Source organism: Periplaneta americana, chromosome 13, assembly GCF_040183065.1.
Source record: "Periplaneta americana isolate PAMFEO1 chromosome 13, P.americana_PAMFEO1_priV1, whole genome shotgun sequence".
NCBI lineage: Eukaryota > Metazoa > Arthropoda > Insecta > Blattodea > Blattidae > Periplaneta > Periplaneta americana.
The window spans coordinates 99,325,151-99,343,038 of NC_091129.1; the positions used below are offsets into that span (position 1 = coordinate 99,325,151).

The 17,888-nt window shown below is 34.0% G+C and overlaps 1 protein-coding gene across 3 annotated transcripts in view; it reads right to left on the reverse strand.

The window, feature by feature from the left end:
• Nucleotides 1-16,965, reverse strand: part of LOC138712148 (dual 3',5'-cyclic-AMP and -GMP phosphodiesterase 11-like) — a 1,303,168-nt gene extending 1,286,203 nt beyond the window's left edge. For 2 of the 3 annotated variants that reach the window (XM_069843621.1, XM_069843623.1), the window contains exon 1: nucleotides 16,731-16,964. The gene's annotated coding sequence lies outside the window, so the exon portion shown is untranslated. Of the gene's footprint in view, nucleotides 1-16,730 lie in introns of all 3 variants that reach the window. The other variant, XR_011335642.1, reaches the window with a different exon arrangement.
• Nucleotides 16,966-17,888: the final 923 nt, after the last annotated feature.

Sequence of the window (17,888 nt, forward strand, 5' to 3'; positions counted from 1 at the left end):
ACTTAACGAGGCCCTTTTATTTAAGTTATTTTAAACAGTTGTATAATATTACGTAAACGTCCAATTCCTAGCAGAAATTAATGTTTTCAGAAAAGAGCTAAGACAGCCCTGCTTTTACAGAGAGGCGTGCAGAAGCAGGTGGGGGAAATCGGGATGCGACGTAGGCAAACGGACAGTACCTGTGCGAAAATATGATTCAATATTAAAAGGTCTTTCGTCACTGGAAAACGCGAAGATATTTCTGGAACGTACTGTACTCAGTAACTCAGTGCTGTTTACTATAAGCGGCCTTGATTCTGTCTGGAGAACAGTTGAAACTTCATTAGTAGAAGGGGTGGGAGTGAAGTACATTCAAAAACTCAGGTACAATAAAAATTGAAGTAAAAATAAAATGATGTCCCTGTACATTTACACAGTAATTCCAGCTCTGGCCATAACTCACACAACGATGGTGCAGAAATATTTTGTTTGTATAAAAAATATTCCTTTCTAAATGCAAGGTTTGACGTGTCTGGGCTCTATGTACAAAATGTTCTCTTCAATTTCATTTGCAATTACGTGTTACTTTTGAAAACTCTGTATATTAGTGAAATTTCTAGAAGTCTTATGCACTAGTGTGTGAGGCAACAAAGCCACGTGCTATCTTTATAAAGCTATTTACATTGAGATCAATCGATATATCTGTGTATACATGTTTGCGTACATTTTTAATTAACGAGAATTTTTCATTTCAAAATTGCGAGATCGAACTGATGTCTCCGTGAACCTGACTGTAATTTATGTCAGTTGTAGCACACATTAGTGAACACGGAATGAAAGCCATATAACTCACGCGTGTTTATGAGTACATAAATCGTTTTATGTACATTTTACTGCTTTTGTTTGGAAGGGCTGTAAATTTATATATCGATTTTAGTCCGATACAAGACGCGCAGTCCACATCTTCGACATGTCGACAAGGAAAGAGGCTAAACTTTCCGCAATGTCTCGTATCCACACATATTTGGCTTCGTATGATTCTTTCACCTTGTTAGTTCCAATGAATTTTAAAATATCTGTCATAAAATTAGGCACGGTCAACCAGGTATGGCGATGCTGATTCGACGCCCACTTCAAAGCCAGGCGTGGGCATTTCTCTAGTATTGCGTGGGCTTCATTTTCGACACTTCTCCATGACGCTGGCCGTACAACACAGTCTGTACGTCTGTTACGGGGCAGAGGTCATCCGCAGCACCTCGCTGTTTAGAAGTATTTCCATAATTTGCATACTGAATCACAGCTTCCATCACTTCGAGTATCGGTTACTAAACTGTAGCTGGCAGACAATGAGTTTGCGAAACGTTCGGAATAGGGAACATGTAGGCATCTTAATGAGAAAAGGAACATGGTTTCATCAAAATACAGAATGAATCAAAAGTCGGAAACCATATAAATATCTTCCACATGCTTGATTTTCGATTACTTACAGGCATGGATGGGCAACTCGTGCTCCCAAAGTGCTAAAAAATCTTGAAAGAGAGAAAGGCAGACGGAGCCAGCCGCAGCAGTTACAAGTTGTTTGTAGTTTCGCTGTAAAAGCCACGGTGCGCTCTGGCGGCTCATGCAGGTGGTCGTGATATCTATTCCATGATTTGAATTTCAGAATGACGCGTGGTACAATAATTATAGTAATATTAGACAGACTATACCTGAACACATAACAAAATTATATTATTTTCTAACTTTGTAAATTAGTTTAGTACTGGAAACACAAACTGAATACAACCTTTTCAAGATACAACAAATATAGCTGCAACACTTATTTATTATTACACTATTTGTTAATATTTATTATTATATGTCTTATTTGAAACGTAAAACGCTATAATTTACAAGTCTTTATACATTAAAGAGTATTCCTCTGTTCTCAGAAAGGTAATAGTCTGTATTCGCAAACAATAACAAATTCAAGGAAGTCTTTTATACATGTCACGGCAAATGAAATAAGCTTACTTCTGAGCTCTTTCTTTACTTTGAGAGCTTTTACACTTCTTTTCTTGTATTAAACTCTGCCTCAAGCACATACAGTATATATAGAAGCAAAGAGTATATTTGGAAATTCTGACTTGGGCAATATTACGAACAGTTCGATTCCTGATTTTGCTGGAATCTGAGTGGCTGTTCTGTAGATTTATTAATTCAAGCTATAAATTTTCAGGATTTTCTATCGGCGTAAGCCAAAAATATTTCAGAAAAATTTCGATTCCTTGTCAATTGTCACTGTTTCTCCAAACTTAGCAGTGAATTCTGCTGTAGGTCCTGAAGTATGGTCTTATATTTGATAAGAAGACTTTCTTATCACTCTTCAACATAGTTTATAGTCAAAGAAAGTGAAGTTGTCTATGTTCTACATAATACTACCATATTTCAAATTTATCCATAAATGTTCTTAGCTAGTCGATTATACTATGTCGTGCAATTCTGTAACTCGCACGCACAACATGCTAATGATATTTGATATCAGTCTCACCTTGTAGATATCTCATTTTTACCTTCAGCTGTTCTAAAGCAGATGCAGACAGTAATTCTTTATTAAAACCTTCACTGTTTATTTGTAACATAAAATGTCATCCGTAAGAAAGTGTAATAGAATACAAGCTTTACCTCTCTTCTTAATAAAAAATGTTATCTTTTTACTCGTAACTACAAGGAAATGATCTGGGAATTATATTATTTTTCACTTAAAACGAGCCGCCACTGACTGCAGACGCGATTGAACTTGTGTCTTGAAAAAACCGCACACAGACAGTACATTTAGTACAGAGTCCGTTCTACCTGCACTGAGGTTGTGTTGACACTTTGAGAGCACGAGTTGCCCACTCATGCTTATAGGTGTTACCAATATTTGTAAAACCAAATGCTCTACCAGTGACACATTCGATTCTAGCCTTCAGCTACCTCAAAAGCCGACATTTTACATGCAACTTTGAAATTTTAAATGGAACGTAGGTCATGTAGATACTCAAAATAATGTGAAATTTTCTGAAAACAAAAACAATGGTGCAATCTGTTTTGAGATATATCTAATCCTTTTCAAGTTATTTAAAGATAACTGTCATAATGACATAAACATTAGTTACTGCATCTACAGACATTTTGTAACATGGTACAGTACTAAGGAGGCTTTGGAAAATATATTTTTATGCAATTCTGGTAATTAACTTGAAGTTATTTGCAAAATACCTTTTTTCTTCAGTCTTAAGGGTAAAAGAATATTACAAGTAGATAATGAACTACCCAGAAGTATTATTTCTTTAATTGGCTAGTGTTCTGAAGCTAAAAATGTGTTGTTAACTGTTTTGTACAGATTTTGTTTTTCAATTTTTAACTAAAAATTACATCTTTCTTACGTAATTATCACAAAAATTGTTACAAATCATGCGACTTCAGGAACTTCATTCTTTACAGTTTAATTATGTAGGCCTATACTAATGTACAGTCTTGAAGAATTTATAAGAGTGGCGTGATCTGTAACAATTGTTGTGATAAATGAGTAAGAACTGTAAATTTGTCGTTAAAAATCGAAAAAAAAAATTCTATACGAAGCAACTATGAAATTCACAACACAGTTTTAGCTTCAGAATACTAGCTAATTAAAGAAATGATACTCCTGAATAGTTCATTCTTCATCTGTAATATTCTTTGACCCTTAAAAAAAAAGAATAATGGTATTTTACAACAACTTTAAATTAGTGTAATTCTGAAAATATTAAGATTAAGGCACATGTTTATATGACATTTTTTGCTCAGAATGTCTTCGGAAATAAGCTCCGTAAGTGGCGGTAAATCCTCGTGAATCACCGTGTATAATCTAAATTATCCTTTGTTGAGGTTATGTTCAGTATACGAGATTTGTAAAAGTTAGGATTTAAATTTCAGCCTTTGTATTATGCAATTTAAGATTATTCAAAGCTTCTAAAATGACAGATTTCCAATTCGTAACTTAACTTTTGTATGCATATACATTTTGTATGTTATAATTTTTATTTAGAATATTGTTATTTTCATTTTTTTTTGGAGTATTACATTAGTAGTGATCTCTCTCTATATATTTCTATCTCTATCTCTCTATCTCCATCTCTCTTTCTCTATCCCTCTATCTCCATCATCTCCATCTCTATATCTCTCAATCTCCATCTCTATCCCTCCATCTCCATCTCTATCGCTCTTTCTCCATCTCTCTATCTCCATCTCTCTTTCTTCATCTCTCTTTCTTCATCTCTCTATCTCTATCTCCATCTCTCTATCCCTCTCTATCTCCATCTCTCTTTCTCTATCCCTCTATCTTTATCTCTCTACCCCTCTATATACATCTCTCTTTCTCTATCCCTCTATTCTTCTATCTCCATCTCTCTTTCTCTATCCCTGTATCTCTATCTCTCTATCCCTCTATTTTTATTTCTATCTCTCTACCTCCATAGCTATTTCTCTATCCCTCTATTCTTCTATCTCCATCTCTCTTTCTCTATCCCTCTATCTCTATCCCTATCTCTATCTCTTCTCCCTCTCTATTTTCCCTACTCCCATTTCTTCTCTTCCCCACCTGTTTTCTCTCGTTCTATTTTGAAATGTTATGTTATGTGCATAACATATTATAATTATGTAGCTATTGTAATTGGAGCTTCTGCTACGTTGTAGTACAGATTTCAAGTAAATAAATCTACAGTACCGGGGTAGCATTACTTTTTCTTCATACTCTGCAGATCCAGAGAGTAATGAAAGCTATGGCATCAGTCAGGTAGTTAATTAATACGTGATAATCTCGTCCATATATCTCTCGAAACTCTGGTTCATCACCGCCTTCGTATTAGACGCGATTAAACCATATCCAGAGCCACAAATCCAAGCAAGCAAAATCAATTAAATTAATTTGCTCATTACGAAATAACATAAACCATGGTTACCAAAAACAGGCGGTTCGGATGGGCGGGAATGTAGCATGTACATAATTATAAATACATTAAGTGGACAAGAAAGTATATTGCAGAAGGCTTGCGAACATTTTAATTCCTTGAAAACAAGAACTTATCTTATAGTAAGACATCGGCTAGTAAAACGTGACTCATTATTACATACTAAGTAATCATCGATTCGACTGGTGTTTCGAAAATTCAAACCCCACCCTCACACCCACCTGAGGACGACGGTAATTGACTTGCTCGCCCTTATTTCTGACCGGATTCGTTTCCCCTCGCCTGTTCCACAAGATGTCAATTCAAATATTGGCAGCATCTTCTGACCTATGTACAACAAACCGCTTTCCTAAGTAGTTTATGCTGATCTAATGTATTTGTACTACTCCGGCACGCCACAAAATAACGTTAAACCAATAACGCCTTCCCGATATTTAAATACCTCTACGTCAGTCACTATCTATGCTATTCTTAAAGCGCCTGTTCAAGTAGTGATTATGGTTTCGAACACAGTCTAGGATATGGATAATTTTCAATTCCCAATGTACTAATATTTTGTGTTATTTTAAATGCAGAAACGGTATCCTGCTTGCAATTCTATCGTGTCTTCGTCCAACGTGAGATCAGAAAAAGTAGGACATGGTATAGTCCCGTCGCTCTTATTTCCGGCAGACAATCACGTTGCAGGTCGGCTGATATTTAAAAATATGCGTCTTGTGATTCGCTGCTTATGACGTTATGCACTTCCTAAGACTCGATAAATATCTAATATAATCCCCCGCCTTTTGGCTCTTTCGTTGGCATTCGCAGAAAGCACACGAGGACGTTATTTGCTGCTCAATTATTTGCTGAATTACTGTGCGTTTGATAGAGTTATTTTATTATGTGTAAGCATACCTTTAGCAGCATTGCCATATTGCCGATTATGTAGTGCACTACGTCAGAACTACTTCTGAAAGTGGTCTGTAAAGTCGTGGATGGCTGTCTTCACAATTTATGATTATTTCGATATGATAACTATTTTTGGAGGTTCTGATCTAAGGTATCTACTTATTATTTGATATAATTTCATACATAATATACATAACGTGAAATGTTTATCTACTGCTTGATATAATAGAGGTTATAAAGTTCAACATGCATGTGTTCGAAACTACTTCAAGATGGCGGTGTTATGCTATAAGCTTGTTTGTTTAGATGCATGTGTTCGGTGTAAAACGGCCATGCACGGTGGCCGTTTTACACAGTGCTTGGCCGTTTTACACCGTGCTTGATGGTTTTACTCTGATATCTCTGACGTAATACAATGAAACACTATAACTTTTACAAGTAATTCGGTTTCTTTTCCAGTATCAACTAGGCTATAAGTAGACGTATTAGGAACACTGATAGAAATTCTTGGAGCAGGGAAAATATGAGGGAAGCCATTAAAGCTGATCAGGAAAATAAAATGAGAACTACAAAGGCAAGCAAAATGTATGATTTGTCTAGAACCAATCTGAGACGGCGAGTCGAAGAAAGGAATATAGATGCCATGTGCTGAAAAACTAAAAAGAAAGCTGAAGGATCCAGGTTCAAGAAAATAGTTAGAAAAAGAAACATGCATCATAAAATAATTTTGGAAAAGAAGAATACTAAGAACATTGAAATTAGAAGTAGCGAAGAGAATTTAGACAATGAGGAAGATGCTGAATGCATATTTTGTTAAGAAAATATCCACTCCATTTCAGCTAGTGGTGAAGGATGGGCTCGCTGTATGACGTGCATGAAATGGGCTCATGAAGAGTTTCCTGGACTTGATCCTGTAGCAGACGATGATTTCACCTGCGGTTTGTATCGCTAGACTATTAAATTTAAATGTCCTAATTCATGTTATAATTGATACCATATTAATGCTTTCTTTTCAATTATATGATCTTAGTTAATTAGATTAACATATTCCACTTTCACGATAATAAATAATATCGTGTAACTATATGTATTTTTCAACTGAATATGTTTTCTATCATATTTTTCTAGCATAATATACACTGGGCCGTTTTACACAGATACCAGTGTAAAACGGCCATTATATTACACTTCTGAAAAATTTTAATTTCGACAATATATATATTTTTTAACAATTTAAAAAATGCCATATCACTGTCCTTGGATGATATACAACTCACGCCTTTAAATTTAGACCCTTGAGCACACCGAAAGTTGTGTAAAGTAACACTTAAAATTAAGGTGGCCGTTTTACACAGGTTTCCCCTATTGATGTCGGTATAAAATTAATTATGATTAGGTATTATCTTTATAATGAAAATGTGACAACACCGCTTGACATTACAAGTACTAATGCGTGCAAAAAAGATACATTTAACACAAAACCTGCCGGTAGGGTGTTAATTGAACGATTTTACTACAGTAGTGTTGGTAGGGTAATCATGACGGTAGTAACAATAGCAGTATAATAGTGATAATAGTGGTAACAGTAGCAGTGATGACATTCGTAGTTGTCAGTAATAGTGATGGTAGTAATAGTGTCACGAACTTCTGGATATTTATTAAATTCAACCGATTGTTTATTAGAGGGGATTATAAAAGGAAACTAGTGGAAGAAAACGGTCCCATAAATAGTCTAATACTCATTCCATAATCCCAAGAGAAAACTTTTAAGTACTTTTATCATGGCCACAATTTAAAGTACATGTCGATTTATGATTATTCCATTCCAGCATTTTCTATCGCAAACCGCTCATAACGACTGCCTTACTTGTCAGTTCTTCCTGTTTTTTGTAATATTCCGCTTTATACGCACTTCGAAACTGTTTGTATAATCTTGTTTACCAAATAGCTACGTGCGAACAGCAACGAAAACACTTAAAATGCAGGCCGAATAAAACAAAAGCACATACCCGCTTCAAATAAATCGTTAACGTTTGTTATGGTTAGATTAATTTGCATGCCTCCTATGTTTAAATTATTTTGTTTCTAATTTCACGCACAATGTGTACTGACCGTCAGCATTTCAAGCTACACATACAGCGATTTGCGACGGGGATGTAAGCTAGATATTCATGTTTCATTTTAAAGGTGATGCAGTCCACGCCAAGAACACAATTCTTAAGTGACCGCAGTTCTCATCATCATTATTATTATTATTATTATTATTACTATTATTATTACTATTATTATTATTATTATTATATTGTTATTATTATGGTTAAGGTTAAAAATATTATTATTTTGGATATTATGATTATTATTGTTACTGTTACTGATATGATTACTGGGGCTAGGATTTTGATGAAATTGCATCTTTTTTCTAGTAAGCCAGAAACATAGCCGCTTTAGTATTTATATGTTATGTGATAAACTGAGTGTTTAAAGACATATTTGTTAGGGTATTTTGTGTTATTCGGATATTTTTTAGGCATTTTCACTTAATTTTGGCCACAAATCCCCATTATTATAACATCACTGTATAATAACATCACTGTATATATACCATCACTGTATAGAGCACATCTAGGTCAGAAAGCATGGGTAGACATAACGGCTCGGTTAGAAAAGCCAACGTACTATGGTAGGAACGATCATGATTTTAAAATCAAATGTAGGAAACAGAAAACGGATGTAGGTAAATTCTCATTTTTAAATAGAACTATAAATGATTGGAATGACCTACCTGGAGCGGTCTTTGAGGGGTGTCCTTCCTTAAGGAGATTCAAGAATAATTTTAAAAGTTGTGTATAAAGTGCAAATTAAAATTAAGGCGACATTTAACATTTAATTTTTTAAGGTGACATGTATTTATTTAGCCTGACGAGTTACTTCCTTGGTTTGAATTGTAAATTATTTAAAATTAGCGTGTAAGTGGGTCTTAGACTAGAAATGTTTAGTTTAAATGTAGTTCTGTTTATAAGTACAGTATGCATAAGGGTGTAATTATTTGACTTATTTGAACTGTTGTATCAGTGAAGCGAGGTGAGTCAGTGAAGTTATGGTTTTACAGTGCAGTGAATAGTTCCGATCAGTGATAATTTATAGCGTCAATGAAATGTGTTCTATAGTGTCAGTGAAATGTGTGCTAAAGTGTCAGTGAAATGCGTCATAGTGCCACTACAGTGAGTGAGATGAGAATAAAGTGAAAGACTATTGAAACTTATGTAGGGCCTGTACATAATAATGTAGGTTGTAATGTAAAATTAGGTATTTTATTTATGTTTTATTATTATTGTGTTAAATTATATTCTGTATTCTTATTGCACTGTGTATAAAATTGTAGGCATATTGTGTATTATATAATTGTATTGTGTATTGTAAATATTGCTTATCATTTCTTTATTGTGTATTGTTTATATTGTGTATACCACTGCCACCGGGTGCATGCCCACTTGCAGTGTAAATAAATACATTAATATAAAATAATGTTTATTTCCTTTGATATTTTGTCTACATATTTTCTCCATTAATATCCTTTATTTTTTACTTGGTTATTTAACGACGCTGTACCAACTACGAGGTTATTTAGCGTCGATGGAGTTGGTGATGTGATATGATATTTGGCGAGATGAGGCCGAGGATTCGCCACAGAGTACCTGACATTTGCCTTACGGTTGGGAAAAACCTCGGAAAAAACCCAACCAGATAATCAGCCCAAGCGGGAATCGAACCCGGGCCCGAGCGCAACTCCGGATCGGCAGGCAAGCGCCTTAACCGACCGACCTACTCCGGTGGCTGATACCCATTATTTTATATAATATTTTAATTGTTTTTCTACACAAATATTGCCCTTTTAACGTAGTACACCCCATTTAATGGATCAGTCCAACCATCTCTTCAATATAGACTCCTCTATACTTGCTAGTTCCGTATAAGAGTGGCCTTGTGATGGGCTACATAGAAACTACATCAGATAAAATAATTAATTAAAGTGTACCACTTAGAAAAAATTATGTAAAATTAAATAAACTTAAATGTTTGTACTTGAATTTAATTTAATTATTAGTCTAAATATTAAGTAGCACAAAACTCATTTTCCTACTAAGCCAATTTTAGAATGTAAGATCAACTTTTAGGGCATTTAAGGGCATTTTTGAAAGATTTTAGGTCATAAATGCATTATTTTTAGGACTTTTTTTATGATTTATAGGTCATCAAGATCCTAGCCCTAATTATTATTATTATTATTATTATTATTATTATTATTATTATTATTATTTGTTGGTTCCCATGACTGCACTTAATGTTTTCGCTATATTCAGAACAAAAAGCTGTTGTTTTTATTTTTCATGAAATTTTCCCTTTTAGAAGTAGGTAGACAGTTTTGAAAGCGAGACTGTAATTCGTTACACACACCACAAATTAATTCAATGTTTTATATTTACATCGTATTGTGTCATCATACAAACGTTTTCGCCCTCATGGGGCATCTTCAGGTAGGAAGTGTTTACAATATCAATCTGAAATCAATTAAAATAATCTGGCCTCATGTTTGAAAATAATAATCTTATTGATAGTACATGTAGACAAATATTGATCATACAAGTTATTAAAACATAATCATGTCAAATGTTAAAATTCACAAGCCTACATGGCTATTAAATGTTGCTGAAGAATAAGTAATGATGACTCACAAAAGTTAAAATATCTTAATACAATAATATCATAGGTGCATTGTGCTATTGCCAATAAACTTTCATTAATAATGACTTATAAAACAATATTGTGTAAGTTTGTGTATCAGTATATTGACCAATAATAAATATATTATATAATTATTTTAAAATACACACGTATTATTATCGCCGCGCTCTCATGGTTGACATTCGGCAGGTCTTTGAACGGCCTCGTGCATAACATTCGACAAGTCTTTGAAATTTAATAAATTATTGTTTTCAATTTCTTATGTCACCGCTCCAATCACTCGCCTCAATTTCAATATTGCAACCAAGAAGCTGCTTCCATTATTAAATGACACCTACTTGTCTAATCCACGTGGACTAAAACCGAGGTTGCAATGTCTTGTGCTGAGGACGAACATTAAGGTATGTCATTAAAATTATTATTAAAGAGTTATTATTAAGAGTTAAGAATGTCAACGTGCTCGTATATGAAATAATAATAATAATAATAATAATAATAATAATAATAATAATAATAATAATAGCCATTTAACAATATAACAAACTAGTGCTTATTCTTATCGAGGAAGTAGACGTGACAACGTGACGCTTAGAGTGAAACCTACAGAGCAACAATCGGTCGGCAAAATTATGTTTTGTAGAGATGAGCTTAAACGATATTTTCAAGTATCTGTGACAACTGTGACTGTGACAATTAAATATCTGTGACTTTTATCGGTAATTTTGTCACACCGATATTTTATATCGATACGTAAGCACAATATGCATGAATTACACCGATATTTTGTCACACCGATAAAAATTAGCAGGAAATATTGAAGAGCATGCATTTCTCTATACATGCCACACATCAGTAATTTATATGGGAAAATCCAACAAAGAAATCATGTACATGTACCATTAACAAATAAATACTTACCTAACTGAACAGTAACATGTTAAAAGTTAACCTCATGTACAAAGAGGTTATATTATAGATATTGAATCAATTGATCATTTTTAAATGTAGTTGGGTATGGAGAAATTGAGGTTATATGATTATCCTAATCGTTTTAAAAATTGATCCTTTTTATTGTACATAATATAATGGATCAATTATTGTAAGTCGTGCATGAACATTATAATATTGAGTCATTGAATAAAAATTAATGAAACATAAGTATTCGGAAAAACATTGGAAAATAATTACAAAATAAAACAGTTGTTCAGACAGAATTTTACACAAGATTAAGTACTGGTAACCAATGGTGTTATTATTTAAATCTTGTAATAACTACATCATTTATAGTAAGATGGAGAAACTACTGCCCGATTTCTGTTATTGTATCATGCGCACGCGCAAACCTACGACGTAGAGGAGAAAATATCAGTCACAGAGTACTGAATACGGAGCAGATTTCGATAGCGATATTTTGTCACGGATCTTTCGCGTCATCAGTCACAGGTTTATCTGTGACAAAAAAAATACTTGTGACAAAATATCGGTTTGTGAAATATCGGCCATCTCTATTTTAAAAGCACACCGCACGTTATTGTATGATGCCGACATGTTCAGCATGAGGCCGCGGTCTGAAGTCAAATGGTGTGATTGGCTTTTTCTGATGGGGCAAGTGGGTTGTTTTTATATTAGTGTGTATGCTCAACTATCTGAAACAAATATTTCTTATTTGTAATAGATGAATTGAATTCCATGTAGTGTTAAGCCATAAGATTGAATAAAAAGATTTGAATTTATTGATACATACTTTATAGTGCATAAAAGCATATTTGAGAGTTTTCCCTTTTAAATGCATATCGGTATATGTTTTTATTTTGCATGTTTAAATACATATTAACATATTTTCTTGTTTTTCTCGATTTATTATATAATTTAAAATTTGTCTCTCATAAAAATAAAGGTAATTTCCAAGAAATATAACAATGTGAGACATAAAACCAAATTAGTTCAGGACGTGACTTTGCTGCAATGACAATGGATGCTTCTCCCTAGTGTGTAAGTTGGGTCGTTCCGCACTTTAACATGACGCTAGCCGAGTAAGTGTAATGTTTCAGAAGCCAGGACGAAAATACAGTACGCGTCGCATAGATGTTATTCAAACTTTTACTCTGGTTTCGTACAACCAAAAATGAATGTATTTAGACACCTGCGACGTTAAAGTCACGTGTTGTTGAAGTCATGAAACTGCTGCGACGACAATGCTGCTAGTGCGCTCTGATTTCATACGAGTAGAAACAAAACTAAATGCATTTAAACACCTGCGACAATAAAGTCACCTGTCACATCATGTGATGTCAAGAGATTATTCTCGGCATTTAAACTAATTTTGACAGATAAGAGAAGAAGTTTCACAGTAGAGAGCCTGGAGAAATCGTTGGTTGTTTATTGCCATAATAATTACGTGAATGGCAAAGAAAGTTTAAAAAAAAAAAAAGTTGGAAGTTAGAAAGTTAAATTAAAATATGTGTGTAAAATGAATAATTAATATATTTATAGAAAAAAGGTGTAATAAAAATAATGTTTACGTTAAATTATTTTCACTTGCATATTATTAAATCAAACAAACCTTGAAAGTGAATTTTTACTGCACATTTTTCCATTTTAGCGCAGTTTTTACTGTATAGTTGCATGCATATTTTCAGGTATTTTAGGGCAAGGAGCATCTTCTGCGGAACTCTGGAAAAAAAACTGAGGAAGATACTAGTGAGGTGCTTTGTGTGGAGCATGGCATTCCATGGGGCAGAAACATGGACACTGCGACGAAATGAAGAGAAAAGAATAGAAGCTTTTGAAATGTGGATATGGAGAAGAATGAAGCGTGTGAAGTGGACACACAGAATAAGAAATGAAGTTGTGTTGAAAAGAGTAGGTGAAAAAGAATGATTCTGAAACTGAAGCCAAAGACAAAAAAGGAATTGGTTGGGTCACTGGCTGAGAAGAAACAGCCTACTGAAGGATACACTGGAAGGAATGGTGAACGGAAGAAGACTTCGGGGCAGAAGAAATCAGATGATAGACGACATCAAAATATTGGATCACATGCGGAGACTAAGAGGAAGAAAGAAAATGGGAAAGATTGGCGAATGCTGGGTTTGCAGTGAAAGACCTGTCCATGGGCAGAACACTTATGTATGTATGTTCAGATACATATGTTCTTACTAATGTAACTTCATTTTCAAGTTTGTAAAGTAGGCCTATTTTTTTCTTTTTACAGTAGGATTTAATATTATAATCGGATAAAAAATTAAGTTCTCCAAGTTCAATGTGAGTTTTAATATAGCCGATCATTTCCGGTTACAATTTATTTTACCATTTAATACAGCATCATTTAGAATGTTAAATCCTAGTTTTAAAGTTTGCGCGTTCTTGCGCATTTATCAGTTTTTTTCTTATAGCGGTGGGGCACACGGTAACGCGGTGGCAACTGTTCCATGTTAACAGCAGAAAAGAATTATGGAATGAGAAAGTTGTTAATCACTGTGTGAGTCTTTTAGGTCTGCAAAATTATTCACGTGACATCGGACATCAGGTTAAAAATATACATCGGACACATTTTATCTAATCTCAAACCACTGTCGACCAGAACGCAAATTTATTAGCTGGACAAAATGAATAACTTCTCTGCGTTCTATCTTCTCTGCATTCTAACGGATTGTTATGAAACTTTGTACAGGCCTTACAGGTGGCATATATATTTTTATGTAAAAATTCGAATTAAGTTTGTACATGAAAAACTACTTCTTTATACCGGGTACATTTAGACAAAATTAATAACTCCACTCCAATCTACCACATTTTTATGAAACATTGTACGGAAGTTCCAGGTAGCATACACTTTTTGTGTAGAAATTATGTTTACGGTTCCATAAGAGAAACTACCTTTTATAAGGGATGCATTTAAACAAAATTATTAATTTCTTTCCTATCTATCACATTTTTATGAAATATTATATAAAAGGTACAGGGTGCATATATTCTTTTGTGTACAAAGACTGATTATGTTTCTACAAGATGAAATGCCCCTTTACAGTAGTGCATTTAGACAAAATTAATTACTTCTCCCCTATATAATTAATATATTTTATGAAGCTTTGTACAGGAATAACAGGTAGCATACAGACGTAATCAAAGTTTGTACACAAAAAATGCATGATCTCTGTAACTCCTGTACAAAGTTTCATAAAAATCTGTTATGTAGAAGAGAAGTTGTTAATTTTGTGCAAATGCACACCCTATAAAGGGGTAGTTTCTCTTATGCAAACATAATCAGAGTTCGTACATAAAAAATATTTGCCACCTATAAGACCTGTACAAAGTTTCATGACAATCCGTTAGAATGCAGAGAAGCAGAGAAGTTATTAATTTCGTCCAGCTAGATCTGCGTTTTTGCACACTGTGCGGTGTAGTTGTGTGGTAACAAACTGTACTCCTGATTCCAGGCTGTCCTTGGATTGATTGCCTGTTTGGGTTTTATCCGAAGTTTTCATCAACTGTAAGGCGAGTGTCAAATAATCTCTTGATTAATTATGTCTCATTTCGTCAAAATACCTTACCACTAATTTCACGACGTTATAGGACTATACAATTGATACAGATACATTAAATAATGAATTTAAAAAACGTTTACTTGCTGAAACTGCACCCCCATCTTGGCACATTAGACTGCACAGTATTTTAGTTCTAGATATCGCTACCTACATAACTATTAAGACACCTTCTGAAGGGAGGAGTAAAATAACACATACACACATCAATTTCTACGGAATAAGAGATAAATCTTTCCACTTATTTGCTAATAATCTAATCGGTGTTCTCTGATTTAAAGTCGTACATTATATCAAGTAAGCCATAAGAAATGAAATAAATAAATAATGCTGTAAATGACGTGCTGTTTAAAAAAATCAGGGTAATAAACAGAAGGGCTCAAATCTTTAAAATTCAACGATTTGCTCGTTTTCTTTCTATATTTTATTTTTTATTTATATTAGGCTATCTACTGATTTGGTACGAGAACAAATAAAAAAAAGTAATAAATCTTGGCACATCTTGTTAATAGCTTCGAAATCCAGTTGTAAACCACGTTCTCTGATTGAAACTCAGACAAACCTTGAGCCAATTCAAGTCACCCATAGTCGAGTTTGTACAAGCATTCGATTCAGAATTTCGTTCGCTTTTTATAACAGCCTTATCGTGTCTCTTAAAAAAAACATACAGACAGGGCTAATGCATTAAAGTTTTGCTGCCGTTTAGCAGCAGACGTAGACTAAACCGGTATCGTTTTCAAGAGCTTTATTTATAGGTCCTACACGTGGAAGCCTCTTCCTTGAAGAAATCTACGATAAAGTTTGGTTTATGTGCATTCCACTATACATGTTAGCGGTCAGCCGGTATATAATGTTATGCTGAAGGTCCTTTCTGCTGCAGCAGTTATGAACTTGAAGTTGCTGCTTGCAATTCTTTCTTCTTCTTTTTTTTCCCTACGTCATATGTCCATTTATAGGTAGAGTGGCCAGCATCAATATCTCCAATGTATAAAAAAGCATTCACAAAAGGTAGTATTTCTGAAACGGCTACTCTGACAGAGGAAAAATCTATATAACTGATCGTATTATTGTTCACTTTATTATAATTCGAAGACAAATCACTGAATAAAATTTGTTAAGTCACTATGAAAGTGTAACATGTGGAGCATGTCTACAGTAATTCAATTTATCAGTCATAAAAATGGCATAATATTTTGTTTATGTAAGTTTTAAAATTATATTTACGATTCATGACATGTCATTGACCTTTACGCTAAAGCATGACACGTACAAAAATGTATAGTCATTACGTCTGAATGTTTTATGTAATAATTCATGTCAGACGTTTGATGTTATGAAACACTTCAACAAAAAATAAACACAAAAAAGTCATGGCTTCTAACTACGAACGATACATCGCTTTGCGTGTAGAAACATCTTCGTTATAGAGCAACACGTGGTATTTTAATGAATGAGAGAGATACAGTACGCCACATCAGAATGCAGTATAAAAACTGGCGATGTAAACCCACTGCACATTCTGCCAACACGTTACTGCATAGCACATGGCAAGTGCAAGCTGTCACACTGATTAAACCTCTAATCACACAATTAGTTTACTCACCGTTTGACAGATGACAGTTCAGGAGGTTAGGTAAAACCTCCTCTCCCACGCGTCGGCTTTAAAGCTGTCAGCGACGATATCTCTTCTCCCGATGCCTTCTGTGATATTTATTCTGCAAATTACTTCGTTGTAATCGTTACAAATTTGCAGGGGGATTTGTACAATGTTGTCACAGTTTTCGCGCGCACAAGCACGACCTTCCCGTCACCAACCACCAGCGAGTACTGGCGGCGATCGACTAACTCCCGTGTGTAAGATTCGATCTGACAACTGCGCATTGCCGCGCGTCTACAAAAACAAGTGCAAAACTACGTAGGAAGTGTAGCGCCACCACACGGCACGTGTATGGAACTTTGTTCCTGAGCAGCGGCCTTTCGAATTCATCTCCGTGCCGGTGGTCGAAAGGAGATTACGTTCGAATTTCATATTACAAGATTAAAATCTTTGTACATTCTGTACGTCATTATGATTTACTTTTCCACATTCTTGAATTGGGACTTGTATTTATATTTCAAAATAAAAATTAATCCATGGAAGAAAAGTCTTTTTATTATTTTAATCATTATTTAACGATGCTGTATCAAATGATTGGTCATATAGCGTCGATGGATTTGATAATAGCGAAATGGTATTTTGGTGAGGTTTAATGTGACCAAACGCCCTGTTTAATAATAATAATAATAATAATAATAATAATAATAATAATCATCATCATCATCATCATCATCAAATTCAGATATCAAGAGTCAAAGATTTAAAAACACAAAGGAAACTAATATAGGTGTAAGACAAGGATGCAGTATGTCTCCGCTACATTTTAACATATACATTGATGAAACTGCTAGACAATGCATGAATATTATACCCTTCTACTTCTATAATTTAAAAAAAAAAAAAGAGAATATGCATTAACGTTAACGTTTGCAGATGATCAGATTATTATATCTACAGTAATTCGGAAGATAATCTCCAGAAATCAATATATGCATTAAATAAAATAGCAAAAGAATATAACATGACAGTGTCCCTAAGTAAAACTAAAGTGATGGCATTCAAAGGAAAAGAGAGCATCCTATCAAAAATTATAATTGAAGATAATATTATGGAACAAGTTACAGAATTTAAATACTTAGGATGAATATATCGTATCAAAAAGAG